This window comes from Tyto alba, unplaced genomic scaffold (genome assembly GCF_018691265.1).
Source record: "Tyto alba isolate M040663 unplaced genomic scaffold, T.alba_DEE_v4.0 Super-Scaffold_19, whole genome shotgun sequence".
NCBI classification, from domain to species: domain Eukaryota; kingdom Metazoa; phylum Chordata; class Aves; order Strigiformes; family Tytonidae; genus Tyto; species Tyto alba.
The window spans coordinates 11,130,681-11,157,865 of NW_024881281.1; the positions used below are offsets into that span (position 1 = coordinate 11,130,681).

The window sequence follows — 27,185 nt, forward strand, 5'->3', positions numbered from 1 at the left end:
AAGGCAGGTAAATGAAATATGCAACAGTAAAAGTTTTTATACCCACCCTGTAACTTCTGTAATCAAACAAGCTTGTTTTGGAGACAATGTATGTGCACTTAGCTTTTGAAGGGAATCTGTTGCTCTGTCTGGTAATGCAGACTAACACTTCGTCTTTAATTTCTACTGCAGCACTGTTATGACCCAAGGCAAGACATTCATCGCTCTTGCAAAAGATTTCTGATCCAAGCCCTGATCATTCACAATAGTGATGATAATGCCGGAGCCATTAAAGAGCTTACTGCATGAAGCCAACAGTTGCAATGTTTTTAATACGTGTACAAGTGCCTTGTATTACCTGCCTGTACAAATAAGTTTAAATCGGAGTAAGGAGTAGAGTCTCTTAAACACACCAGCCTAAGATTCAAAACCCATTTTTTTTAAGTGAAAAGCTTAAATAATTTCCCCAGAAAGCCAGTTTGTAATATAAGCCTTCCCAGGGAATGATCCAATGTGCAGTCTAATCGTTTTATGTGACTATTTAATCTACTGTTTAACAAACAAAAATACTTGCAGTACCATAGCAACTACTGCACAGTTTTTTGTGCCCTTGGGACAGAGATCAGCTTCTTGATCCAAAGCAAACCTGCCTACTCTGTACTTTAAGATGTACTTTAAGGCAACCTTGTGGAATCATAAGGAAGACTTTCCAAATTCAGGCAGATATGGACTCTCTCTCTTTTTTTTTTTTTTTTGGTGTGTGTGTATCTTTCATTCACTGGTCCAGATAGGCATAAATATGCTCCTTGCTTTGGGATAAGTAGGCATTCATAATTCTGCAAGACTTCAAGGACACGAAGGATTCTAGTCTCTTTGTGGATGCAGGTGTATTATAGATAGATTTCACTTTATTATTTGTGTATAAAACCTGTGTGTATTGAGTTTCAGAGGAATGCCCAGCTATTGATTCCATATTTAAGGTGTTAAAGTACATTGTCAGCAGAGAAATCTCTAGTAGGCTTCCCTTTCCATGCTGTAAAAAGATCTCCTTGTAGAGAATAGTGTCCTTTGGTGTTGAAACACAAAAGAACTTCTCCTACTGTGATTATGGCTGAGAGCTCTAGGAAACTCTGCAGAAATACTCTTTTTGATAAAAGGCTCTATCCTGGGACTAAATACCAATGCTCCCGATTCTCCTCCTGTCTTCTGGATGTTTGTTCCACATCTTGACCTCTGCAACTGAGAGTTTTCTGCCCCAGCCTTTTACACAGCCTTTGCTCTGATGCTGTCAAATCTGCAGCATGTGGAAGAAACCATCCTTAACCACACCACAACTCAAAAATGCAAGTTAATTGTGGTCGTGCTTCAGTGAGTTGCATTTGTGCCACCTGATGAACATGCCTGAGATCTATGGCTGTCATGGTGGATAGCATCTGGCCTTTTTTCTGGAGATTATGGATTTCTCCTCAGGCTAGAATTACTTCTCAGCCTTCCATAATTTGTCTTGCATCTAGAGCTGGTCAGGATTTTCCCAACAGAATTGTTCTCTGTAAGAAAATGCTGATTCCGTGGGATCTCCTTTTCGTTGTTGTTGTGGGAGACCTGTCAAAACTGTTGGCAGGAACCAGACAGGCAAGAGTGATGTTGGTGACTAGCCTGTTGCTGCCTGATCTCGTGGTGGGCTCTGGGGCTGCCTGGCTGATGGGTGGTCAGTGATCAACCCAGGGCTGAGCTGGGCAGCTGGAAGGGCGCTGGCTGCCTGAATGCCTGGTCCATCAGCTGCCCGCAGAGCTGTGGGGCAGGCAAGGCTGGAGGGCATCCTTCTGGATCTGCTGGAAACTGCAATATCGGTGTTTTCCTGTGGCACAATCAACCAAATATTGGCAATTTGGAATTGTCTTTGAAACCCTAATCCTTCTCTGGTCTTGTCAGCAAGGGAGGTCTGAGTAAGACGAATGAGCTAATCCCTGCCACTACTCACTATTTACTGCATGGGGCAGCTCTTGGGATGTTTCTTCTTGTCTGGTTGGGTGCCTGGATCCTTCTATGGCTTTACAGCATGATGTACAGGTAGAAAAAAAGGGAGACATATGAGTTGCCATAAAAATTTTTGGGTAGTGAATGTGTGATCTTCTTTATGGTAAATATTCTTCTTTTCCTTTTGTTTCCCCTCCCTCTTTTCTCCTTTTCTTTTCTCCTGCTATTACTCTGAGAACTTCTCTTTCTGCTGTCTCCTATTCTGAGTTCACAGCACCAAAGAAAGCTGTTAGTAAGCTTGCCTAAGAGAAGTACATTTCTCAGATATGTATGTGTAAAGATTGAGACCCTTTATGGTTCAAAAACATAAGTGAAATGTTAAGTTACCACAATCCTAAAACAATATACTGTGCTTCATCTAAAAAGAATCTGTTCCACATTGCAAGATCTTTGGGCACTCTATGTAAAATGATACCCTACTAAGAAATATAACTTATTAATGAAAGTTTTGACAGAGAAGATTTCATTTTGAAAATAATGTTCCCCAAAGCTTTTATAATAATTAGGTTTGAAACAAGGCTGTGCAGACACAATAATTTTTAGGCTGGGTGATCAGATCTTCTACCTTTTTTGTTTTTTGCTTCTCTCTTCTAGTCCCCTCCCCAAAAGAAAAAGTCCCCTCCAAAGCCCCCCTCACAACTGAGCCTACCATAGATTTTATACTGGAAAGTCCCAATATGGCATAACAGAGGCAAAAAAGGAAGGAAAAAGCAGGGGGAAGCTCCCTCCAAGCTTCCTTTGACTTTTCCTCAAAATATCCTTGTACATAAAACAATTTAAAATCAAAATTATACTTTCCTTTGCAACCCAAATAAACTGAGATCGAGGCCCTTCTCTGTGCAGCTCTTACCCTTCTGCCTCATCTGTGCCTTTATACTGCACATAGCTCATTAATACCTGAATTATGTCAATGCCCTGCACTGTCATTTTAATTGCTGTAATTAAAAAAAAAAAAAAAATCTTTAATTGCATACTTTTGGACTGCATTTGTTTCTTGTACTCAGTTTCTTCATTGGATTATTTACTCTGACCGAGCTATGAATCTGATTTCCCTTTTATCCCTAAGGATGTGATGGGAAAGGTTGCTTTTAGTGATACACCGTGGCGTTTCAGTGGACCAGCCTGTTCTGTCTCCAGCAGGTCCCCTTCTGTCTCCCTCCCCGCTACATCAAAGCTGCAGGTGAAGCTTGCAAGGCAGCTGTTGAAAATAAGGGAGGTCAGGAATGAAATCTTAAAACAGTAGAGATCAGAGTTAGATTGTCTGACCTCTGCCTTGCGACTGTGTGTTGACTTTCATTGCATTCAGTGGCTGTATCCTGGTGGGTACCAGTTTACCTGACCCAGTTTAAAACCACTGGAAGAGTTTGCAGACCTGTTTTTCTTTTATGCATTGATCAGAGACAATAGTTTTTCCCTTCCTTGTGCTGTCTCAGGAGATGTGGCTGTTAAGGCAACTTACAGAGATTCTAGAGGAAATGCTCTTAAAATTCTAGTAATTGGTACCTGGAACTTTGCCAGTTTTGTTGCTTGGGCAAATCAGTTTATGGTGATTAAAGTTTATGGTATTAAAAGCATTGTTCTAGCAGGGAGAAGGAGCTACTTGTCCCCTCCCAGATTTAGATATCATTCACATGCAGATATTTAATTTGAAATGGCTTTGACAGTTTTTTCATTTAACTAGTGTAAATCCCATGCAGACATGCTTATCTTGGATTACATTAGGAGTATGGATGGATATCTGTTATTCTCACTGCAGTTTAATGGGTTACAGGTCATCAGTTTAGCAGGCTAGTTGACATTTTGTACCCTGGCTGCTTGTCGTGACCACAAAGTACAGTCTATTGGATAAAACAAACATGAGAGAGTATTAGCAAACAGTTAGCCTAACTTCAGGGGCTGAGTAAGCAATTTATTAAATTGTAGTAAATTAATCTTTTGCCATTTCCCATCCAGACCAGCAGTCAATTACTGGCTTAAAGTGCGGTGGGGGCATCCACACGGTATGTATACTTGCTTTAAATTTTGGTGAGTACTAGCTTTTTTAGAGATAGTACCAACACAGACATAGGTGGGTGCTGTCCTGCTGGAAAGGTGGGTTTGTGCCCATGGGACTTGGCAATGATATCCTGAAAAACGTGAGTGGTGTGCAGCGTTGCAGCACATGAAGGGAAAGCTCTGCACGTGTGTCTTGCAGTTAATGTAGTTACGTGCTTTCCTGGTGAATTAGTTGTAGATATACTGAAGGCCATCTCATTTTTAAAATGGTTTGCTGGCTTAGTGCTTTCTCTTCAGGCCCTTGACTTTCGGGTTTATCCTATAGCTTGATATGGAGTAGTATTATCTTAATTGTTCTTGGCATAGTCCGAGATAGATGCAGCATTTCAGGCTCTGAGCGGGAGGAGTGAGAGCCTCTGGGGAGAACTGGGGTGTTTTTCTCTTGTCTGGCTAGTTGATTTAATTGCCTGGAGTTCGGCTGCCTGAGTGGCTGAGTTTTATTGCATGATTTGTGTTTTGAGGTTTGTCGAGAGGCCTAGGTCCTTGAATCAGCATGCTTTCTTTTATTTTTTTCTTTTAAATTTTGAATAAATCAGACTAAATTATATTGAAAATTTCTGGTATTTTGTCACTCTCAAAGCTTCTCCAAATACTAAACCTGTTAACATCCCAGACAGCTAGGTGAAGAACACGAGTTTCAATCTGTCTATCTTTTCAATGAGTAAGACAGATAAATTAAGAGACTTTTTTAATGGTCTGCCAAAGACATTGGTCGTAGAGTTGGGAATAGAAACCGAGACCTTTGCTGTAGTAATCAGGCCACCCTTCCAACCATATGCTTATGTTTCAGGGCTCAGACTTTTTGCAAACACGTGCAATTAGTGATCTGTGCAGTGCTGTTCATGCTATCAGAGACATCTCCATTTAATTTATTATCCTGTAAAAGATCTAAGCTTTTACATAGTTATACTCTGGCTGTGTTCCTCTGTGAATTATTTACGGTAGTATTTTTGGTCTTCAGTCATCCAGTTTTGGCTAAAAGTATTCTTCCTCCAGTTTCCTGCCATTTATCCTTCATGTACTAAGCCAAACTTTTAGATTGTCCGATTACCACATTTCAGACATTGTCGTTAACCTTGGAAGGAGCAGCTTTCTCAAGCAGACATTACCAAAGGTTTTGCATATAGGTAGCAGATGAGAATTATTTGCCTTTTTTTAAAGGGATGGTGTCAGAAGCTATGTATTAAAAAATAAAAAAATCTCTGCTTTTAATAATCCAAGATTATTTTGTAACATAGGGAGGAGACTTGTTGTTTAAACAATTACATTTTCGCTATTGATTTTGTTTGCTGTCACTCGAGTTTCTCAGTTGGACGATGAAAAATATTCCTATTTTAGCCAGATCTTACAGTAAGCACTGCTTTTCACTTCCATCAGGAAAAGTTATATGTGAGAAGGCTGTAAGGGATCAGATATTTTCTTTATTTACATTGTTTCCTTTTCAGTTCTCATGCTTCAGGACAATCCTATGATCTTTGCATTGGCAAGCAAATATTGCTGATTTTGTAAAACCCAGCAGAACATTCCACCAGGAGTTACAGCTGCTGAACTTCAGAACAGTAACAGTTTACCTGTGGAAAACTTACGTTTGAAGACAAACTGTACTACCTTCCCTCTAATTATAATGGTGGCTGAAGAGCTGCTAGAAACATAAAAGACTAATGCATTGCTTGTAGTTGCTTTATAACTAGTGCAGCTGTAGAAAATAACCTGGTTTCTTACTGAAGGCAAAGGGTAATAGAATTAACTCTTCTGATACCTGAGAGATGCTTTGTGAGTGCGAAAGATAGTCCTTGCTAATGGGGATTTTCCTTGTATTTTTGATTCTAAATGCAGATACGGTTATGTAGGCAGGATATGAGTAAGTGGATTATAAGGTTTCAGTAAGAAAAAAAGAAATTAGACTCTGAAGGGTCTATTTTATGGTAGAAGAGCACCAGATGGGGCGAGTAAGAAGAGATCTGTGTATATATGTGTGTGCCTGTGTCTTCCTTCACTTTTGCTCAATCTTCCTTGCACCATTTTACTATTTGTACATGGGTTCACATACTACCTCTGGTTTGTCTCACATATTACCTGTAGTTTGTCTTTGGCATAGTAGCATTACAGACGATGGACTGTCATGCCTGTCTTCATTCATTTTAGTAGAGAATGGGAACCACCTTCTTGCAGGTTAGTTCTCATTTCTCTTTCTGATTTCTCCATTGCTAAAGAAGAGGCTGTCTGACAACAGGATCTTTGGTTCGTAGGAGTTTATCTGCTCCTGCTGTTTATTCTGCACCTGGAGTCAATGATTTTGACATTGTGTAAACCCATTCACAGCAACCCACTGGGACGACTTGAACAGTGTGGTGGAGTTCCAGGTGGGAAGGGTACAGAGCAGGGAGGAGCTTTGAAAACTGGAGGATCCTCTCCTGCAACTACCCTGCAAAATAGCGAAATGTGAGGACAGCCCACATCGATCCTGTGGGTTTGGGTCCTAAGTTTTTCATCAGCAGTGCCTATAATAATAGTGAAGGAAGTGTTTCAAGAAAGCATTTGACAACTTTTAAATGCCCAGTGTTGTCTAGAGTTGCTCTATGTAGTGTGGCCTTACCTTGAACTATCCCTCTGGGAATAGCTCTTCTCCCCCTCCCTATCTGTTTAGCTCCTTACTTCCTCCATGCAAAACTGTAGGGCTCGTTTACGTTAAAATAACAGTGGAGGAGATGAAGGAGCCTGAACAAGAAAGTTCTCTTTAGTGAAGTGGCTGTGGTCCTTGATTACTTCCATTCTATTTTGTCTCAGCTGTTTATTTTTGCTTTCTTGGGTTAGATGTTTTATGGATATTAGGGTCAGTTTTCATCTTAGAGACTTGAATGTTTTGGTACCAAATAGTGCTGCTAAACTTCCATTCACATCAAAAGAAACTTTGCTCGGCTAATGACCAAGGAAATCTGGCTCAGTCGCCTCTTGCAGTATCTGCAGGTTACTCTGCAGTTTGCTTTGTCTTTCTCAGTTTTTATTGCCCTAGGTGTCATCTGCAAACTTGTTCATGGTTGAGTTTATACCAATGATACACCCAAAAAAGGAAGAGGCTTTCTAAAACTTGATGTGCAATAATCCAGCTAACCAGATGTGTGGAGAGAAGTTCAACCCTTAAAATGAGACACTCGAAACTTTCAAGGTCAGAGGAATAAAAACTATTGTTTAAATTGTGCATTCTTTGCTGCTTTAGCAGAAACAGCTCTGTGGACCTCTAGTGGTCTAAGGATCAGACTTCTAACTGCTTTTATGTAGGATATAGCCTTAACAAATTTCAGTTGTTATAAATTTGTAAACCTGGTCACTATATCTATAACTGCTTTACTGAAGAATTGTTGGATTCTGCTTTGGCATTTAAATGTCAAAAGCTGAACACCGTTTGAAAAGCCAACTAAAAAAGTGTGACCCAGCAAAATGGGAAAAATAGTCCACCCAGTCAAAATAAAATGCAGACATAAGGAACAATCTGAGGTCAGATTTCACCCCAAATTTAGGGCCTGTGTTCTCAAAAAAGCATCACGCAACATTTCGCTCAGACTTGGATTTCATAGAACTTTTTTTTCTCTGAAAAACGTTCTACCAAGAGAAATGTTTTTCCACAACCAAGACGTGTGTGTGTGTAATAAAAAGCATGGTATCCTTTACATCCCAAGCGCTCCCACATTTTGCTCATACGTTAAGAACCAGTTCAGTGAAACAGGCTGGGAGCTGTCAGCTAGAACAACCCACCTTTTAGAGGGAAGCCAAATCTGAAACCATACAGTGTAAAAACTGTGGGAAGAGGAACGCTTTCCCTAATTCTCCACTTTAATAATGTGAGTGCATCTAAATTATTGCTCAAAGTGTTCATTTTCATTGTTGAAGTGATGTTATCTCTGATACAAGACAGCTTGTGGGCAGGGTGGGGGAGGCATGGGGAGCCTGCACCCCATGCCGATTGCACCGGGCCTCCTGGTCTCTGCTTTCATACAGACATGATGCTATGAAGGCATGAGGGAAAAGCGGAGCCAACCCTAGTTTATGGTACGCTGTCCCAAGCAGTTCATAAAACAGTGTTATTTTTTTTAAATTGCAAATTAGTCTTCACAAAAGAGCATTCTATGACCACTTAGTTGTATGTATTTTCATGCATTTCTAAATCCAGATTTTATTGCAGCAGTAACTACGGAATACCCAGAGCATGTGAAATTAGAAACCTGAAAAGATTTATTTTTTTTTTTCCTCTTTTAAATATGTGATTAGGCTGTGATGATCCCCACAACAAACTAGAAGGGCGGGAAAATTCAGGTCATTCCTGTGCTTTCTCAGCTGCAGCAGATAGAGACAGCAGGTAGAGAAAATGTAGCAGAAACACACACTGGCTGCACCATTCCTAATGTGCAGTCATGGCAAAGGAGAGAACTGTGAAATTGGCCTGAGACCATCTTTTCATTTGGGAATGTGTTCATAGTGGTTATTGTAATTTTTCAGAGACCTGATCATGAATTTTCCAGCAGTTCTTTAAAACTAAGCTGCTGTTAGAAATAAAGGTGCAAGTTGTTCAATGTCAAGTCATGCTTCAGAGGAGTTGGAAGCAGCACTTGTATTCAGGTTGCCAGTTTTATTTCTTACAGGTACCAGTTGCTCCACAGAAAATCTTATTTATATGGAAATGGGATAGGAAGAATAAAGGCACTGAACTCAATGTCAGTATTTTTGCAAATTTTTTAACAATGTCCAAGTGTTTGTGTTGTTTTTTTTTTTTTTTTTTTTTTTTTTCCCCTTTAATTTTAGGTTTTCTGATGGATTGGATAGATTATTTTTTAATTCACTTGGAACTGATGAGAGGTGTTTGAAACAAAGATGGGGGACCAGCCTCCCTGATGTCCACCGGCATGGCTGTGTTTGCAATTCTTACCTTTCAGTGTATTTTGGGCTCAGCTGTTGGGACAAGGGGAACAAAACAAAGCAATGCTGCCTGAGAACCATTTCAGTACTTTGCTCTAAATCACTGCTTGCACAAAGCACCCCAGACTCCAGGTTTCTCTAACGCTCATATGTCATTCTGGCCAGGGCTGCCGCTGGCTTTCACAAAGCCAGCTGTGATGATTGTCTTCCTCTTGAATTTTGCCTTGCAATTAGAAGAGTTCACCCTCACCTTTAGAGGCAGTGGCTTGATTCTTTTCATCCTGAAGTGCCCGAGTTTCCTGTGTAGCCATGACCACTGCTTCTGGATATGGAGTTTGGATACTGGCCCATTTCTAGCTGACTAATTCAGTGTTTGTGATGTGAGGAGGCCACGAGGTTGATGTTGGCATGAAGAAGATGAGAGAGAAGCAGCTGAGTGATAGGATGCCACTCTGCAATGTCTAAAATGGAAGATAGAGATCTGGTGTACAAGCTACAGTCTTTTCCAGCAGGAAAGTGGGCCTTTGTCTTATGGGACAATGTTGCGGCACAAAGCCATCCTATATGCTTTGAGTGGGGAGCTTAACAAATGAGCTCATTTCTACTGAAACTCTAGTGCTCTGAGTATATTACTACTATGGATTAATGTAATTTATTTTCGTCACTGACTGATTCATAGGGTGTTCTCTTGCAATTTGCAAAAGCACCTCGTGAATCATTTAAACAGGAATTATAAAATTAAATGCTTCTTTCCTCTTCTGACGCTAGCCCTTGGAGCCAGGCTATCTGGGGGAGGTGAGAGGGAAGGGTGTGTGACTGTGCAAAGAGTCATGTCAGCAGTTTCTCCTCTGTCTGCTTATTTCAGATCAGAGCTTGGGGGACATGAGGATGTCAGGGAACCTGCTTGCTCTGCTTAGTACACTCGCATTGCAGAGAGGGTTGACTCTGACTCCACAGCTTTGCATGGGTTGGAGTGGATATAGCACTGCATCCATTTTATGTGGCCACCTCTGTTCTGTGTTTATGATCCCTTGCTACTCACTGGGTTACAGTGTTCTCCTGTCAAACTGAAGACTGCTTGCAGCCAAATTTCCCAAACAGGCACCAGCTTTGTACTGTCCGTTTTGGGTGCCAGGCTTTAGCAGATAACCCTAAGCACAGCCACCTTCTTTTGCAGACAGTGGAAACAGGCTGGGGGCACCTCAGCCTGCCCAAACCACCCAGCCTACAGACAGACAAGTGTATGTCTGTCCTCAAAATTCACTGTTGATTGCTGTCACATTTGTGTTAAGATCAGGTAACTGCTCCTCCATGAGCTGTTCTCCTTCTTTCACCTCTGGAGCCAGTGTTTCAGGAATTGTTGGCTCTCATTTTTCTTTCCTCCCCCTTCATCCTGACTCTTCTTGCGGTCCAGTGGCTGATTCTGTCGGTGCTCCAAAGTGCTTTAGTCAGTTGATATTTTTTCCTTTGTTGCCACCCTGAAATTTTGGCATGGTGTTTTGGGGTTGGGTTAGGTGACGTGCAGAGTGTTCCCAGCTACAACTGTAGTGGATGAACACGCACATGGGATCATCTCAACCCTAAAGAGTACTTCAGCTGTCCTTGTTTTGAAACAGCTAATGAGTTGGATATTTTATTGAATTAACTGAGACCTAAAACGATGGGTACCCTGTAGCACATGGACCAATGAACACTGCTAACTTGTAAGAGCACCAGAACACTTCTACAATATGATGTCAAAAATGAAGTGTCTGAGAGAACTTGATTCACCTGCCAGAAACAGTGAATCTCTTTTACCTTCAGTGTATCTTTTGCAAAGGGGCTTAGGAGGGTGAAAACATCAGCTATTGTTTAGAGTATTCCTCAATTTACAGGGGTTTCTCTCTTTTTTTTTTAATGACTATACTGTAGCTTTAAAAACCCCCAATATTATAAACATATTGCAAGCATATGCTCTCCATGCAGAAAACCACAAAACAATAAACCTAATGTTGAAAACCACATTAAACCAAGGAAAAATCACTTTGCTAATGTTTTGTTTCATACAATTTTTTAAGACTTGGAATGGAGTTGAGTCCGTTTTCTTGGCTGCTAATCAAAGAGCCAGCATGCTTCACATAGGAAAAATGTAAACTTTGGAGGGCCAAGGTTTTTACTTTCAGTGCCCCTTTCAGACAGTGGTTTTTATGGGTTAACAAATGTTAGCCAATACTTCTCTGACAGGGACAATCAGTACATGGGTATCTGAGAGTAGCTGACTTCCCTTTGGGGGACCTGGAATCACTTAGATCTTAGCTCGGTGATTAGGGTTGTTGAGTTTTCAGTGTGTCACCATTTTTGTAACCTGTTAGGGAAATAAACAATATTTACAAAGGGAAATAAATGAATGTGGATTCCTCAGTTTAATTGCATTCATGTCTTCCTAAATCAAGATGCTTATTTGGATTTGCTGAAGGGCTACAATTCCTGTCAAAGGCTGATTGATTTGGACTCTTCTGTGCCTTCATCTGGATCTGATTCCCTCTTGGAAAGTTGACTAATAACAGAAACATCTGATAAAAGGGCTTTTCACTTGGAGTCCTTTACAACTGTAATTGCAAATTATCAGGCTGAATTAAGATAGGGGAAAATTATTAGTAAAAAGGTACTTGGCTCAATAAGTTCCATGCATTGTAATTTTATCTAAAAATCTTCTGACTGCTTTCACATTACATTCTCTGATTATTCAGAAGCATGCCTGTTGGTCTCAAACTCAATTACATGATCTCCTTTGTCCATGTGTTCATCTCTGGTTTTAGCGTTTATAGAAACCTTTTGAAGGTTTAGAAAGCTTCAAGAGGCCAGGGTGCAGTGCTGATCACACATGCTATGCACTGCTCTCACTTCACCAGCTGGATTATCTGCAGTGGGGAGAACTCACCGGAGTGCACGAGGGACTGGGGAAGGCCACGGGTGGGTTGGCCACACAGTTAATGCAAAACAAGAATTTCACTACTGCCACACTGGAACAAACCAGCGGTCCCTTTGGCATTTCTCAGTGCCTGATGGGGAATCACCTGGCTGCCCAGAAATGGGAGAATATGAAGTGGGGGTTTGTAGTGTTGTACACAGTCACTGGGCAGGAAGCCGCTTCTTGCCTGGGAATAGAATAAAAAACCAAACCCAAGTCAGACTCATGCTGCTGAAGGTGCTACCGAAGGGTGCTCTGATGCCATGGGGACATGTGCAGTGTGGGAGTAGAGACTGTTTTAGCTCTTCACTTTCCTGTGTTGAGTTTTGGTGGGGGCCAGGCACCTGTTTCTAGCTGCAATGCTGGATTTCTGTATACATGATCCTTCCTTGGAAGGTGTCGAGTCTTTTGTTTCATATGGGATGTGATCCAGAGGCTGTGAGGACCTTGAACTGAGCAGTCAGTAGATGTCAGTAGAAACTGAGCCATTTCTCACCCTGTGGGACTAGGCTCTTCCTGTGGATTCACCACCGCTGGCAGTCTATTTGCCAGCACTGTTTTTTCATGTATTTTAACTACTTGGCAATTCTTCTCCTGGTCAATATTCTTTCTTGTGTGCACAGTCCTAAGCAAACCATATAAGCAGAGATTCTTCAGTTTCCTTGGCTTTAGTTCCTGGGCACCAAACTTCTGTCCAGCTCTGCCGCTGCCCTCTGACCCTTTCATTGACAGGGAGTAGGGTCCCTCCAGGTTGACCCTCCATAGGGTCTGCTGCAGCAGCACTGAAGTACAAGCTGTTCAGTGTTCAGGGCTAAAGCTCTTGTTCTTTGGGATTGCCCTCCCCTCAGAACTCCCATTTGCCCTTGTGATGAGCCTGAATGCAGATACCTTTAGTAAGGTGAATATAATCTTTACAAACACATACTATTCCTCTGCAGCCGCATGGGCCTGGTTGAGTTCTGCCTTCCTGTTTTTATTCTTTAACCTGCCTGGGTTTCAGTTTTAGTTGTTCTAACTGTGTCTTAAGTATTTCTCACTTTTTTTCTGTGGTTAACTTCCAAGACATGCTATGGATTCCTCACTGATATTCTCCAGGGCACTTTGAATCTAGATGCTCTAAAGGGAAAACTGTGCACTCCTTTCTCAACTGCATACTGTCTCCTCATGAGCTCCTCAGATATACTGATAAGATCAGAATGCTTCTAAACATCTGATGTATGTAATTATGCCTAGATTTTGAAGATTAGGAACACCACAGTATTTGCTCATGTTGGCTGCTCAGCAAGTCACACTAGGGAGTTCCTCTTCTCCTGATACATGTTCACCCCTGCCTTGCTGTGCCATTAGTGTCATCTCAACCAGCGTCTGAGTCATTGGAATTTTGGAAAGATCAGACTTCTGGCTTCTGCCTCTGTTTTTTTTTGGTTTGTGGGTGTTTTTTTTGTTTTTTTGTTTTTTTTTTTTTTTTTTTTTTTAAAAAGATGTGCAGCAACATCCCTAATTCATAGCCCAAATTTAGTATCCTGAATCTCTGCCCCAAAAAATTGTCAGATGAAAGGTTTTAAGCCTTTTCCTTTCTTCTCTGGGTTCTGTTTTCCCATATGTCTCTCTAGGAATAGCCATTTGCTCTTCCTTCTTCAGGGTGTCTCTGCAGTGGTAAGGTGGGACTAAGGAGGGTATGGTGTGCTGTTGCCATCTTTTTAGAGGATGGAGCCAGGCACCTGACATGCTGATGCCACTCATCTATTATCTTACAGTGAAAGCATTCATTTTTCATTAAAAATTCCTCAAGATGTTTAGTTTCCTTGATTGAAAATACTGTCAAACAGTGAATGAAGTGTAACCAATGCAGAAGAATCTCTTTGCCTCTTCAGAGAACTGTGAGCAGGTGCTTGGGTGGGAGGACGGGCTGAACTGTGTCACTGAGCACAGTCCAGGGAAGGTGCTGAATCCCAAACCGCTGGAGACTTGGGAGGGTTTCCAGTGCAATTATCACTATGTGCTTGTCCATCTTCTTATACACTTCCACAGGCAGCAGCTATTTGACATTGAAACTGGGATTCTAGGAAAGCTGTGACGTGGGTCTGAGCATATTATTGCAGTGGTCTCTTATATGTGAAGTTCTTTGTACGGAAGAGGAGTGATTCTGTATTTACTGTGACTGGAATCTTGTTCAGCAGGTAGCTACTCCCTCTGATCCTCTCATTGTCAAGCTAAGCAGCCTTAGCACAACTCCTGGGGTTTATTTGAACCTCTCCTTCTTTCTTCGTGAGGTAAACCAAACCAAACTAAGGGGTTGCTGGCGCTCAGTTATCCCTTCCTGAATAAAGTCAGGCAGGACTGCAGGACTTCTCTGTGCACGATGCTCTGACAGAGACTGCCTCCTTTGCTGCATTTCAGCTTTCTCTTCACTGTGTACCCGTTTCTTTACTTAACCCATTGTAACAAGATTGTCATATTCTTATGCAGAATGATAATTAGTGTAACTTAGGTAACGCAAGGTCCTACATTTTGGGTCTTACCTCTGTTGCTCATACACTTTTGTTCAAAATAGTGCTGGTTTAGGTGTTGTGTAATGAAAGACAGCAATTGTGTGTTGGCGGAGCCACTGAGAGGCGGCTGTCTGATGAAAATGTCACAATTCCAGCGTGTCCTGGTTGTGATTTGAGGTAGACCCAGATCAAGTTTACCAAGACAACTCAAGTACCTTGCATTACGAGGATATTCAAAGCTAAATTCAGAAGATGTAATTCAGCTCTGTCTTAAAGTGTTTCTTGTGCACCAGATATACGGTGTGGTGGATTTTTTTTCCATGCAGTAAATTTTTCCTACTATCACAGTTTGGGATTGGATCTGTGGTCTTTTTTTTTTTTTTTTTTTTTTTTGGAGCACCTTTTTTTCCAAACTGTCCTTGGCCTGTGTCCAAATCTACATCCCACAATCCAGATGTCTGAAACAAATACAGCCTATGTGCAAATTGGGCAGGAGGACTGCGTTCTGCCAGTTCCCCCTTCTGCTTGCCCAAGGACAAGGAGATCCCTTGTGCAAGTCTGGGCAGTATATCGCTTCTTTTTCTTATTCCACATTGACTCAGCAGGTTTCAGAGGAAGCCTAGATTTTCATCTGGCATGGAAGGAAAAACAGTTACCTTCCCATCACAGTGCCTTGTAGAAAGGGTCTAAATTACCATCACAGCTGTGTGTAATGTCCACAGAAGAACAGGATACATCCTGCCCCAGTGCCAGCTCCCCTGCCGGCGGCCCTCGATTCCTGTGCAGATGAATAGGAAGCAAGTAAGTAGGTGACAGCCTGTTGCATGCCATCACAGATGCTGCAGGCAGCTGAAAGTGCAGTATGCCATGTATATTGCCTGGAAGAACAGCTATCACTTACTCCCTTTTGTATAGTCTGCTTGGGTGACTGATGTACAGCAGTACCTCTTTAATCTGAGACTTGGCAGCCTGTGGTTTCCTGGGTCATTTAGCTCTTTTTCAGAGATAGAGGCAAAGGTTTTTTTTGGTTTTTTTTTTTTTGTTTTGTTTTGTTTTGTTTTGTTTTTTTATTTTGAGGGGCTACGGAGAAGTTTTTTGCAACCCATAGTTTGGTTCTCAATTGGAGGCAGCAAAACTTTCCAGGAAAGGATGCCCCTTTGGCATGAAAATCAGTGGATTTTGTTGTTTCTGGTTTGTTGCCTGACTTTTCAGAGATTGCTGAGCATATGCAGCTCTTACCAGGTTCACTGGAATACAGAGAAACTGAGGACTCCTGAAAATCACACCTTCCTTGTCTAACTTAAGCTCATTTTACTGGACCGCTAGAACTAAACTTTAAGTGATAGATTTATGTCATCCTTAAAGTGACTGGCACCTCACACTGCATTTCCTTCTGATTAATATCAGGTAATTATTTAATCAACACTTTTAGTAACAAGCACGTTTCATTCCTGGCTGGAAGTTGTAAATCAGAACTCTCTATGAAAGGATGTAAATAGAAACCTACAGAATTAATTTGTCAGCCAAGAGGTTCTAGTTTGTCTGTTACTCTACCATGAGAACATGTTTATACAATTAGAAATAAATGCTTATCCAAATGGTGTATTATGTTAAATAGAAAAAATATGCTGTCAGGTTAGAACTCAACCTGGGGTTATGATGGAAGTAACTAAATAAACCAATCAAAGAGAAACTAAAAAAGGATTTTTCTGTGTAAACCAATTAAATGAAAATTTACCCAAAATATACTGCATGTGTGAGTGAATATAAAACAAATGGAAGGTAAACCAAATAAAAGCAAAACAAAACCATAATCAAGGTGGTAAGGAATAATATTAAAGTAAATGGCCAAAAATGTTGAGAATTTGGAAAAAAAAAAAAAAAGGAGAAAAAACCCCAACCAGCTGGTGAAAAGCACTTTCTAAGCGGTGCTCACAACTTCTGACATGGTGACTCTCGCATTGTTTCTCATCATTTCATTTTTTTGTGTTGGTTTTAATTGTGCTCTTTGTGTTTTGACTAAATACCCAAATAAGTGAACTGAAAAAAATTATATAAGCTTGAAAGGAAACTGATTAAGTTTAATTAAAGAAGAGTTTGACAGAAAGAAAGAGTTTGAGTTAGATAGAAAAGGTCACAAAAAAATCATTTAGAAAAAAATAGCCAAAACCAGATAGTAGTAAAACCCTCTTGAAAAAAAATGAGAGGTGATAGCAGCTCAGAGTCCGGGGAAGTCTCTCCAGGGCTCACTGGAGATGGGAGCGACGTGGCTGCCCCCGTGCTGGGTGAGCCAGCCCAGGGATGTGCTGAGCCACAGGGACTAAACCAAAGCGAGCAAAAGGAAGAACTGTAAGAAGCAAAGGAAGCCGTTGCCTTGTCAGTGACCTGATTCAGTTAAGTGCTTGGTAACTGGAAGCAGTGGAAAACTAACTGATGAACCATGCAGATAAAGTAATTGCACATTTTTAAGAAACTGATTAAACAGATGTATGAATCCCAGTGCAAAGCAAGCAGATTAAATCTTCAGGATCCCAGCTCAAACTGCAGAGTATAGTTTATGTTCCCAGTGTGGCAAGACTGCGAGCATTTATGTGGAATGAGCTAAAACCTTGGGAAAAAGCTGGGATCCCCCAAAATTTTGTGGTCCGCAGATCAGTAGGCTCCTCAGCTGAGGGGAAATTGCCGTATAATTGTAGCTTTGAGTGATTAAACCTCTGAATGGTTTGTAATCATTAACCTAAGCGTGCTTTCAATAATCTTGTGTATCTGCCTGGTCTGTGAACTTCTCGGGGTCCTTTGGCTTGGTTCGTTGGTTTGCGGCAGCGGGTGCAAGTGTGTGTGCATTCCTGGGGTGTGCTGAGAACCGCTGCTAGGAGCACAGCGGCGTAGGCGGTGGGCACTTACGTACATGTGCTCTCCAATCTTTCAACATTAGTATGCATGTTTTAAACATTTTTTTTGGACGTGAGCAAAATTAAATGTAACATTCAATTTGAGATGAGCCGCTGATTTATATAAAACACACACAGATTGCCTGAAGTGGTTGTGGAGCCTCCAGTGTTGGAAATCTTTAAGAAACACTTAGGCAAACATGTCAGGAATGATAAGAGCAGAGCTTATCCTGCTTTGGGATGAGAGACTGGGCAGATGGCCTCCTGGGGTCCTGGCCCCACGGCTGGAGGTCAGGGAGGCATTTCAGAATGAAATAAAAAAACAAAAATCAGACCTCTGTAGATCAGCTCTGGCCAAGAAACATGCCCATTATTAACAAGTACAAAAGAAGAATTTGAGCCACTTGCACTTCATGAGCCTTAAAAAAAAAAAAAAAAATCCTGAAATAGCATCCAGTTGTTTAAGTGACTCAGATTTTTGCTTTGACAGTGTGCTTGGTAAGCTACATTGTTTTGAATGATTTGCTGTTCAGTTCTGTGACATTTATTGCTTTTTGGATGAAAAGGAGAAAACTCCCTTAGGTCTGTTTAGAATTTGTTCATCTGTAATTTCCACGTATGTTTCCTTATTTAGTGGTTGGAGTTGGAAGTGTGTGTTGGCATTCCTTCCCTTCAAATTTATTGAGTTACACTCAGAAGAGCCTCTATTTCTCTCTGTTGGGCAATGTGTACAAAAAGGCTTATTCAGCAGTTGCTAAATAGGTGATAGGTATGTGTGGTTTCTTTCCCTTTAGTTCTCTGTCTTGTTCCCAGCCTTGCTTACAGTTGCATTTTGGAGTCGCCTCACTGCACGGTGGGAACGGGGCACTTGCTTTCAGGAGTTGCCCCAGAAGGACGGTGCCCGGTGCCGGGGTGCAGCCCGCCCGTGGCAGCGGGGCGCGCCGGGGAGGGAGCTGCTGGCCAGCCCGAGCTCCCAGCTGCGGGGAACGGAGCCAGCCGGGGCTGCGGAAGAGGTTGATGTCATTGGGTTGACCTGGGACCCACCCACGCACGTGCCCAGCCCCACTGTGGACATGTGGGAGATGACTGTCATCTCCCATTTGTGCGCCGCTCCTGGCGCACCTCCTCCCATTGCTCTCAGAGGTATCGTGGCTGGTGACTTGCTGCCTTCAGCTGTGGGAAAGATTTGGGATGAGGCTTGTTCAGGAAGGTCAGCATCTTCTGGTGTAGCGATCCCATTCCTGTTGCTGTTTTTCCTTAGTATTTTGCTGTCTAGACAATTCTATTTTCTTTGACACGTTTGTCTCAATATTGAGGGCTTGTTTGTAGGTGTCTCTCAGCACCTGCACTGGAGGTAGGACAAGCAGCACACCTGGGCTGCTTCCTGGGGGAGTCAGGAATGACACCTTCTTTGCAGCAAGGCTTTACTGCAGGTATTTTCAGTCCATTTTGATGGACGGCATCACTGTCACTTTGTGAAAGTAAAGATACATGCGGCTTCTCAGACACAGAGTTTGCATCTTTTTTTTTTTTTTTTTCTTTTTAATTATGGTATTTCTCTTTGTAGTTAAAGATTCTTGAAGAGTTCAGAAGTCAGATCAATATTAACACAGGAGGGACGTTGATTAGCTCTTAGTTCAGCTACTAGTGTTCCTTGTAAGTGCTTTGTCCCGTTGATAAGAAGTGAGAGCAGGGGAAACTACACAAATCTCTATAACAAGACTTGCTCCTGCAGAGAGGGAAACTTAGACAAATAATTCAACAGTAAGGTACAGTCACTTCAGATTAAGAGTGTGGGTGTATGTGCCCACCTTCCAGCTGGCTTGCTGATTGAGGAAACATCAAAGACCACATAAGCAGTAAGTTCCAGATAGAGCCCATGGGCTCCAAAAACTTCTACCAGAATTGTGAGCAGAGGTATAAAAGTGCCAACATTCAAGTAATTCTTTCCAAAATGCTGCCAGAAATGATTTAATAATGTTCCACTCCTAGCAGTTCTTCCTCATTGCTGTTCATTTCTGGAGAAAGTCCTAGTGGCATTTTCCGGACTATACGTACATTGATTGAGATCAGGCTTGAATTTCTTCTCTTTCTCCATGTGTTATTCCAGTCCATTGCGAATCCTCATTCCCCACCCACCGCAGGCTAGTGAAAATTTCCGTTCTGACCACAGTGGCGTTAGCAACTTGGGTGTTAGTAACTCATTTAAGCTCTTGTAATTTCCTCTGACCACTGTCTGGCAGAGCAGAAAGCTGCAGCAGGAGGCCGTGGCCCTTTTTCCGTGCAATTTGTCAGTGTGTTTTTTCTCCTAGGTGACGCCACTGGATAGGTCAGCCAGGAGGATCTAGTATTGCTGGAGGTTGCATGAGATTTTAAGCTACTTTATGCCTGTGTACTTCTATTACTTGTTTGTAGGTAGATCACTTCTGACTCTCTGCAGAGGTTATTTGAATGAATCCACTGTATAGCTTAACATTTTTAGTTAAGCTGCTAGATGGTGACTTAGAAGAGCCTGTGTTTAGTCCCAGGCTTTGCTGCCTGCCTCCTGTATGACCCTCTGTGACATTCTCTGGTTTGTGATGGCGAAGATGGGAGAGATGCCCCATCTTGCGTGGCTGTGAAATTGCTCTGCTCTTTTTAGACATGCAGTTCCCGGTTTTGTGTCTGACTTCATTTAGCCATTGCATGTGGCAAGGTTAGAGCCACCTGGTCAGTGGGAGGCAGATGCTTAATATAAATTAACAGAAAAATATGCAAGAAAATACACTTGATGTATGGGAATATAGTTTCTCTGCAATAGTTTTAAGATACTGTAATTCAGTTATCCTCAAGATCCTACCTAGATCATGGTAGGCTACCTGCTAACTTTTTAAATAGAAGTTTAGAGTTTAGTCCATTGGCCCCAATGTGTGTGTGTTTGGGGACAATCTCATTGCATGCACACAGGCTTAGGTTCCTCCTCTTAGTATAGCTGATAAAACAAAAGTAATAGTGTTTGTGGTTTACAGGAATTCAAGCCCTAAAAACGTACTACAAACAAGAAAGAAATGTTTTGAGTTCCCTATGTGAAGTGCACAGGATGTGGTAGGAGTGGAGATCCAGGGAGGATCCATGTTTTCAGGGGAGCGTTACAAAAGGATCAAGGAGCTCAAAACTCTCTGCAGTCTCAATCGTGATGAACTCTAGAAATTATGGACATCTGTTCCGAGTGAGCGCTAACATTGCATGTGCTGACGGCAGTGATTGCCAACTTCACGCTCACCTTTCCGACCCTGACACGCCGGGGTCCTCACATCGAAGCCTGAACAAAAGCACCAGCAGCCTGCGGACAAACGCCGACCTCGTGGCAGTGCGCGGGCTGTCTGGCCCAGCCTGTCGGCCTCGGTGCAGGAGGGACTCACGGCCCCTCTCTTCAGGAGCGTCAGCAGGATTTGTGAGAGCTGAGACTTGTCTAGAAAGGCTCCCTTTCTAATCAGACCGGGAGGAAAGGTTTCCCTAGGGTCTGTTCAGAACAGGAGCTGATAAAGATCCAGAAGGTGATTTCACTCGTCTGTCCATTGATCACAGGCAACCTAGGGAGACCAGACCAAACATAGACGTGTAGGCTGTGTCCCAAGGTTATGTGATACAAATACTCTTGCTGAGAAGGAGGTGGGTTTTTATTAAACTCCTCTTGATTATGTGGTCAGTGTGTTTAATCCCTTTCTCTGCTGCATTATGAAGTGGGATAAAATCTCAGTCTCCCTTGCTTTCAAGGGTATTTCCTGCATCTCCCTTCCTCCCAGATGCCCCATTTCTTCTTGCCTTATGGTTTGAATATGTTGGAATAGGGCTGGGGTGGTATGTGAAACCACTAACACGCAGCAACATTTAGGAGGATCAGAGATCCGTGGTCCAGAATGCGAATATATGCTTTAAAAATGTTCCACTGAGTAGGAACGGAGAGAGGATTAAAGCTTCACTTCCTTTTTATTTTTATGAGCCTAAGTTATTTGTCAGTTGGAAACATGATAAATTAGACAAACATTATTCTTTCCCTCCTCCAGGTTGGATGTTCTGCTTTGCGTTTTACAGTGCAATGAATAACTAAGCTTCATTATCACCAGGCTGTCAGCACTGAAAAGCTATTGCAAAGCTCTTTGCCTGCTTAACTGAATTGAGTGTGTTGTGCGCCCAATTCATCGTTCTGTGCATTTGTCATTCACTGTGTGAATGGCAACAAAAGATGACTTTGGTTGGAACGTGGCTGTTGCCTGGTGTTCACAGTTCTCTTTACAAAGCTTTACCAGCGCTGGGTATCTGCGCTGTACAGCCTTGATAATGGTATCGTGAAATAAGTACACCAGGGACCATTTCATCATCTCAATTACGTGATTGAAAGATGTGGGGAGATGCAAAGCCACTGAGGTTAAGAATGCTGTGATGTATAAATAGCCTTGGATAAGTGTAAGCATCAAATTGAATGCAGATGGGTGTGTGGACTTTGTAAGCGGCTTGCTTAAGAATGTCTACACCATACACCCAGTCATGCATCTATCATGGTAAAACTTCAGTGTTTGTCAGAAGGTCTGAATTATAATAAAGATACCTGATTTGTACATAATATTTCGCATGAATCACTGAAGTGCTTTATTGCAAAGGATAGCATTGTTATTTCTGTCTTACATCTAGAAAAGCGGTGGCACAGAAGGCCCTGGTCATAAAGCAGGTTGGATGGAAGCTGTGGAGAAAACCTGATTCTGAGGCAGCTCAGTTGTCCCGTGCCAGGGCAAGGATGAAGGTGCTCAGATTGCCAAGGAGCATAGTGGCATGGAGCTTCTCCCTGCAGTAGCGGGTAGCAGAAAGCAAGCCTTCAGCCAGAGGCAGTGAGACTGGTGCAGGGTCCTTCCCCTCTGAAGTCAGGTGTGGAAGCCCTCCCTGGTGTTCCTGCATGCTTGGGGACTACCTGGAGCTGCTGCTTCTTCACGCCCTCTGCACTGGCCATTCCTGGGCTCCCTGGGTGGTGGGTCTGCAAGTGAAGGCTGGGGGGTCCAAAGGCACGGCCGTGCCTGGGCCTCTGCCTGGAGCCTTGCGACACGGTAACCTTCGTCAGCCGCACCACGGAGAAACGGGCTGGGGTGGAGACAGCTTTTCAGTGTAAGTCTGGAGCACTGACTAGTGCCGTGCCGAGGTTTCATTTCTCACCTCAAGATTAAATCTGAGATTTAATCTTTGTTTTTGCAGTCTTCCCAGTGCTTTTAGCAAAATGGTTAGCTTTGATGTTGGTTTTAGCCAGACGCTCTCATGAGATGAAATGTTGCCCATCCCAAACTTCCCCTGCGGTTCCATTTAGCAAAGGAATTTTTGAGTAGGGTCTTTGAGTTGCCACTTTCAAGTGGTGAGTGTAACCCTGAATTTATAAAGCCTCAAAGTCACCATCAGTCACGCGTTCTTTTAGTACGTGACTGCCTTTTCCCAGACTGGAGAAACAAAACGGGGGAGGATGGAGTCAGTCTTTGAAATCTCTATAAACGGGCCATGGCCATCTCCGACTTAGATTTGGGATGAGAGTCACATCTATAGAGGGTTAGTTTTGGATTAGACTTTACAGAGAGATGATGCTTTGAGACCATAGTCTTCAATGACGTATTCATTCTTCAGTCTTGTTTTCAAAGATGTTGGGGCAACACAGCAAGAGGAAGATCTTTTCACAAGGCTCCAATCCATCTGGCCAGCAGCAAAATTGCTCTTGCTGGGGTTTTAATTTGGCTTGTGAAGAAAGGGTTGTGCTCCAGCAGCTGGGGTTGAATATAGAAGCATGTGAAATTTAGAGTTGCAGCTCTGAATATCTGGGACAATAGCTTTGATGCTTCTCTAAGATGTGTTATTTTTACGTGTCAGTAGCAAGAAATGATCTGAACAAAAGGAACTTGTTGGTATATAGTCAGTACAGACTGCATAGATAGGAAACATGAAGGGGAGGGGGGGAGAAAGGTGAAAAAGGAAATGATAGGGAACCAGAATAGTAGCACTTGGTGAGAGTTTCTTCAATAATTTAGGGAAGGTTATACCTGTTCTAACTCAGCATTAAAATAAAAATCATGGGGTAAATTCTGAGTTGTAACATTCCCCTGTGGTTAGTAGCAAAGTTTATTCCAACAAGCTAATGTTTTTTTTTTTAAAGATATCTTTGGTCTCCTAAAGTCAAACTCGTGGCTAGGTTAAAGTTTTATGGCTGTCTGAGGTACCAAGTTTAATTTTCAGTATATTTCCATACTGTGTAATTTTTATGGCTACATTAGAATTACTGATGTTTGTGCATACTTACCAAGTTATTTAAATATCCTGGTGACTCTTAGCCCAAAACACACACACACGCTCTCCTGGGAAGTGCCTGCTACTCACACACAGTTGACTCATGTGGTATATATTGCAGAACAGATTTGAAGTACAAGCTGAGAACAGAGGCCCTATGCTGAGTGACTAAGATAAATTACAAAAGTTATGTTATTTCTTAGCCTACATACAGGAAACTCTGAAGTCAGTGAACCTTAGGAAAGATCAACAAATGGAAGATGCTCTTTGTAATTTTCTTTGTGCATTATTGTCAGTGTTTTGGTTATTCGTGGTTTTTTTTGCTTTGGGTCCTCACTTCATGTTGTAGCCCCAGGCCACTGCCGAGCTACCTTGGTGAAAGGCAGTGGGAGAAGTTTAAAGCTTGGGACACTTCTTCATCTTTATCTCACTGTGCTCTGTTGGGATGCAGGAGTGTTCCATCTAAACCCAGGGAACAGCCACCTATGACGAGAGGAATAATGAAGCATTCAGCTCAGGCATGGACAACATCATAGTGCGGGGTCTAAGGAAAAGTTTTTGCTTTTTGAAACAACCTTGCAGGTATGGGGAGTGGGTGCCCCTCAGAGCCCCAGGCCCCACAGCCCGGCTCTCAAACTGTGAATCAGGGCAGGGCCGCAGATACAGGGATGGGGATGGTTCCTTCTGCAGAGAGAGACCTCCTGCGATGATCGCTGAGCTCCACATTGGATAGGAAGCCCTGTAAAAAGTGTTCTGATCTCTGATTTCTGTGGTGCTGAAGGAGCCTGCATGTCCAGTTTTTAAAGTGCTGCTGTGGGCTTTCCTTCACCTGCCATCGGGCGAGGGATTCCTCCCAGAGGGTGCCTTTGGAGAAGGGCCCCTTTAAATGTTTGTTTGTTTTTTTTTTTTCTTTTGAGGTCCACATTTAGAAAAAGTAAAAAAAAAAAAAAAAAAGCTTGAATGTGTTGTGATTGTTAAAGTTTCATTTAAAATAAATGACCACTAGTTGTTTTGTGTAATTAGTGAACTTGAGATTTCTTGTATGACTTAGGTAGATATTAACTAATATTTGAGTGTTTCTGTCAAATAGATCATAACTGTGAGTGTGGCATGTGAATTCTTGTTCCTTTATTTAATCATTGTATTAAAAAGCCCTGAATGTCAAATTAGTCTGTCTAGCAATGCTAATTAAAAAGCAGGTCAAATTTTCATGCTAATTTTAATGAAAAAGTTTGTTTCCTGTACAAATTTCTGAATCTGGACCTTTCCAAAGAAATACAGTTATTAATATCTCAATGAAAGAAATGAGCTGATGTCTAACTAATGACCTTTCAATGCTGCTGGGAACATGGTTCATATTTTTAATTTTATATGATGTCAGCAACTACTTACAGGGGCTGGCAGTGACTGATACCTGCCATGTACTGTGGGCGAGCCCAGGAACACTTCAGAAACCAGCCAGGATTTTCAAAAGAGCCATAAGAGTTTTGACTCCTGGGCACTAAGGAAAACAATGTGCTTTATGAACTAAGCCCATCCACAGTGCTTGCTTCCCAGGCTGCCTCATTTATTCAATAATTTGAGACAGTGGATTAAATTTCATTTTCCAAGCCCTGTCTGCTGAAGCTGCTCGCCAGCACTGTCATTTATCAAGGGCGCTACATGCTATCCTCATTTTGATTTCATTTTGATTGCTGCTTCTCTGGAAGCCAGTAATGGAGGGTGAGAGAGCATAAAGAAACACACACCAAAAAAAAAAAAAAAAAAAAAAAAAAGAGAGAAAGAAATAGAGAGAAAGAGAGAGAGAGAAATAGAGAGAAAGAGAGAAATAGAAAGAAAGAGGGAGAGAGAAATAGAAAGAAAAAGGAGAGAGAGAGAGACATAGAAAGAAGGAGAGAGAGAAAGAAAGAGAGAGAAAAAGAAAGAAGGAAAGAGAGAGAGAAAGAAGGAAAAAGAGAGAGAGAGAAAGAAGGAAAGAGAGAGAGAAAGAAAGAAGAAAAGAAAGAAAAAAACCCAAACTCAGCATTTCTTCTTAGAGATGAGGAGTCCTTGGCTAATCTCCTGAGCCCTTCAGTTCCCAGAAGCCAACCCCTAACCCAGAGCCCTGTCAAAACCAAGTTCTTTCCTAATGAAATACTGAAAGAGGAGTGAATTTACAGCTTGCTCAGGGAGAACAAGAAGCGTTTCTGTGACTCTACGCTGGACCTGCTTGCTCTCTCTCTGTTTCTGATTTTTTTTGTTTTGGATGCACCTCCAAACAATCATTTAAGATAAACAACATGAACAGGAAAGCCTAGCCAAGTGGCTGAAATTACTGAACCTTTGAAGACTAAACACATGCAGAATCAATCTCCCCTGTAGCTGTAGCCTTTCCTACTGAAACTGGTTCATTTCGTGTTGCTACAGTAAAATTTTCTGGAAAACCCACAAGGTCTCCCTGAAAGACTGATAATCCCTTACCTGCAGCAAACTAATGTGTTTTCCCTTGAACAAACTTTCAAGCCTTCCTTGTTGGGCTGCATTTCTTCTTCTTACCAGTTTAGGAAAGGGTATAGATTAGCCTAATAACTCATGGGGTCATCCAGAAGTTGTTAAAGCTACCGATGGTTTTGAAAGCCTTGCTGTCTGAAGCAGCCACAGTTTGCATGCGGCTCGGCTGGTGGCTGGCTCTGCTCTTACTACCAGTAACTTTAGTAATTGCACAGGGAATCTTCTTGTAGCACCCCTAGCTCAGATAATGTTCAGATTCATAGAGGGACTCTTTTTAGCCAGGTCACATGCAATCTTTGCCAGCCTCTGTGCACCTGGTTGGGGAGGTGTTGCTGCTGTGGCCCATGTCTAGTTAAAGTAATGGCATGAGAAGAGCCGAGCATTTATTTCCAGGGTCGGCTTTGTACAGAGGATTCGCTGCAACACTGCACAGTGGTGCTCATAAATCAGCATGTCACTAATGACTGAAACGGAGCTGCATGCTGCTACCGCCTGGTGAGACAGGAGGTCTGGCAGGGAAAACAGGCGCAGGAGGAGGGAGCACGGGGTGTTCTGACCCTGCACAGCCGCTGGTGCGTGGCTGGGAGCGACCTGCTTCAGATCCTTCAGCTCCACTTCCCCTTCTGGTATGTTTTAGGTGGAGGATGCCACCACTATCCAAAATAATTGTGACTGCAGCTTCAGTCAGCAAAGTCCTTGGCTGTCTCTTGCTGTGAATGCTGTGATACCACAGTTGCTGCCTCAGTTTCCTTTTCTGAGACAATCTGAGAAACATCAAGAGTCTGCAGTAGTGCTGTATTGCAGCCCAAAAATTAGAATCAGAGGTTTGTTAGTGGTGTCTTCTTTTAAATGCCACATGTGTTCCAACTCATATTAAAAAGCATATTCACCTATTAGGTGAATTTATGTGTGTCTGTCCATCCTGATTCTGCAGTTGGTGATGTACCGCTGCTGTATTAGGAGCTGATGCAGCAAGCATGTGTGTGCTTGTGTGCACTTTTGGCTATACACAAACCCTGTTTTACTCAGCTGAACTGCACTTCTCTTACTCTCAGCACTATTCAGCGTTACTGTGCCTGAGACTGA

At 42.3% G+C, this 27,185-nt stretch overlaps 1 protein-coding gene across 6 annotated transcripts in view; it reads left to right on the forward strand.

The window, feature by feature from the left end:
* Window positions 1-27,185, forward strand: part of COL26A1 (collagen type XXVI alpha 1 chain) — a 180,405-nt gene that overhangs the window by 69,538 nt on the left and 83,682 nt on the right. The gene's annotated exons all lie outside the window — the stretch shown is intronic.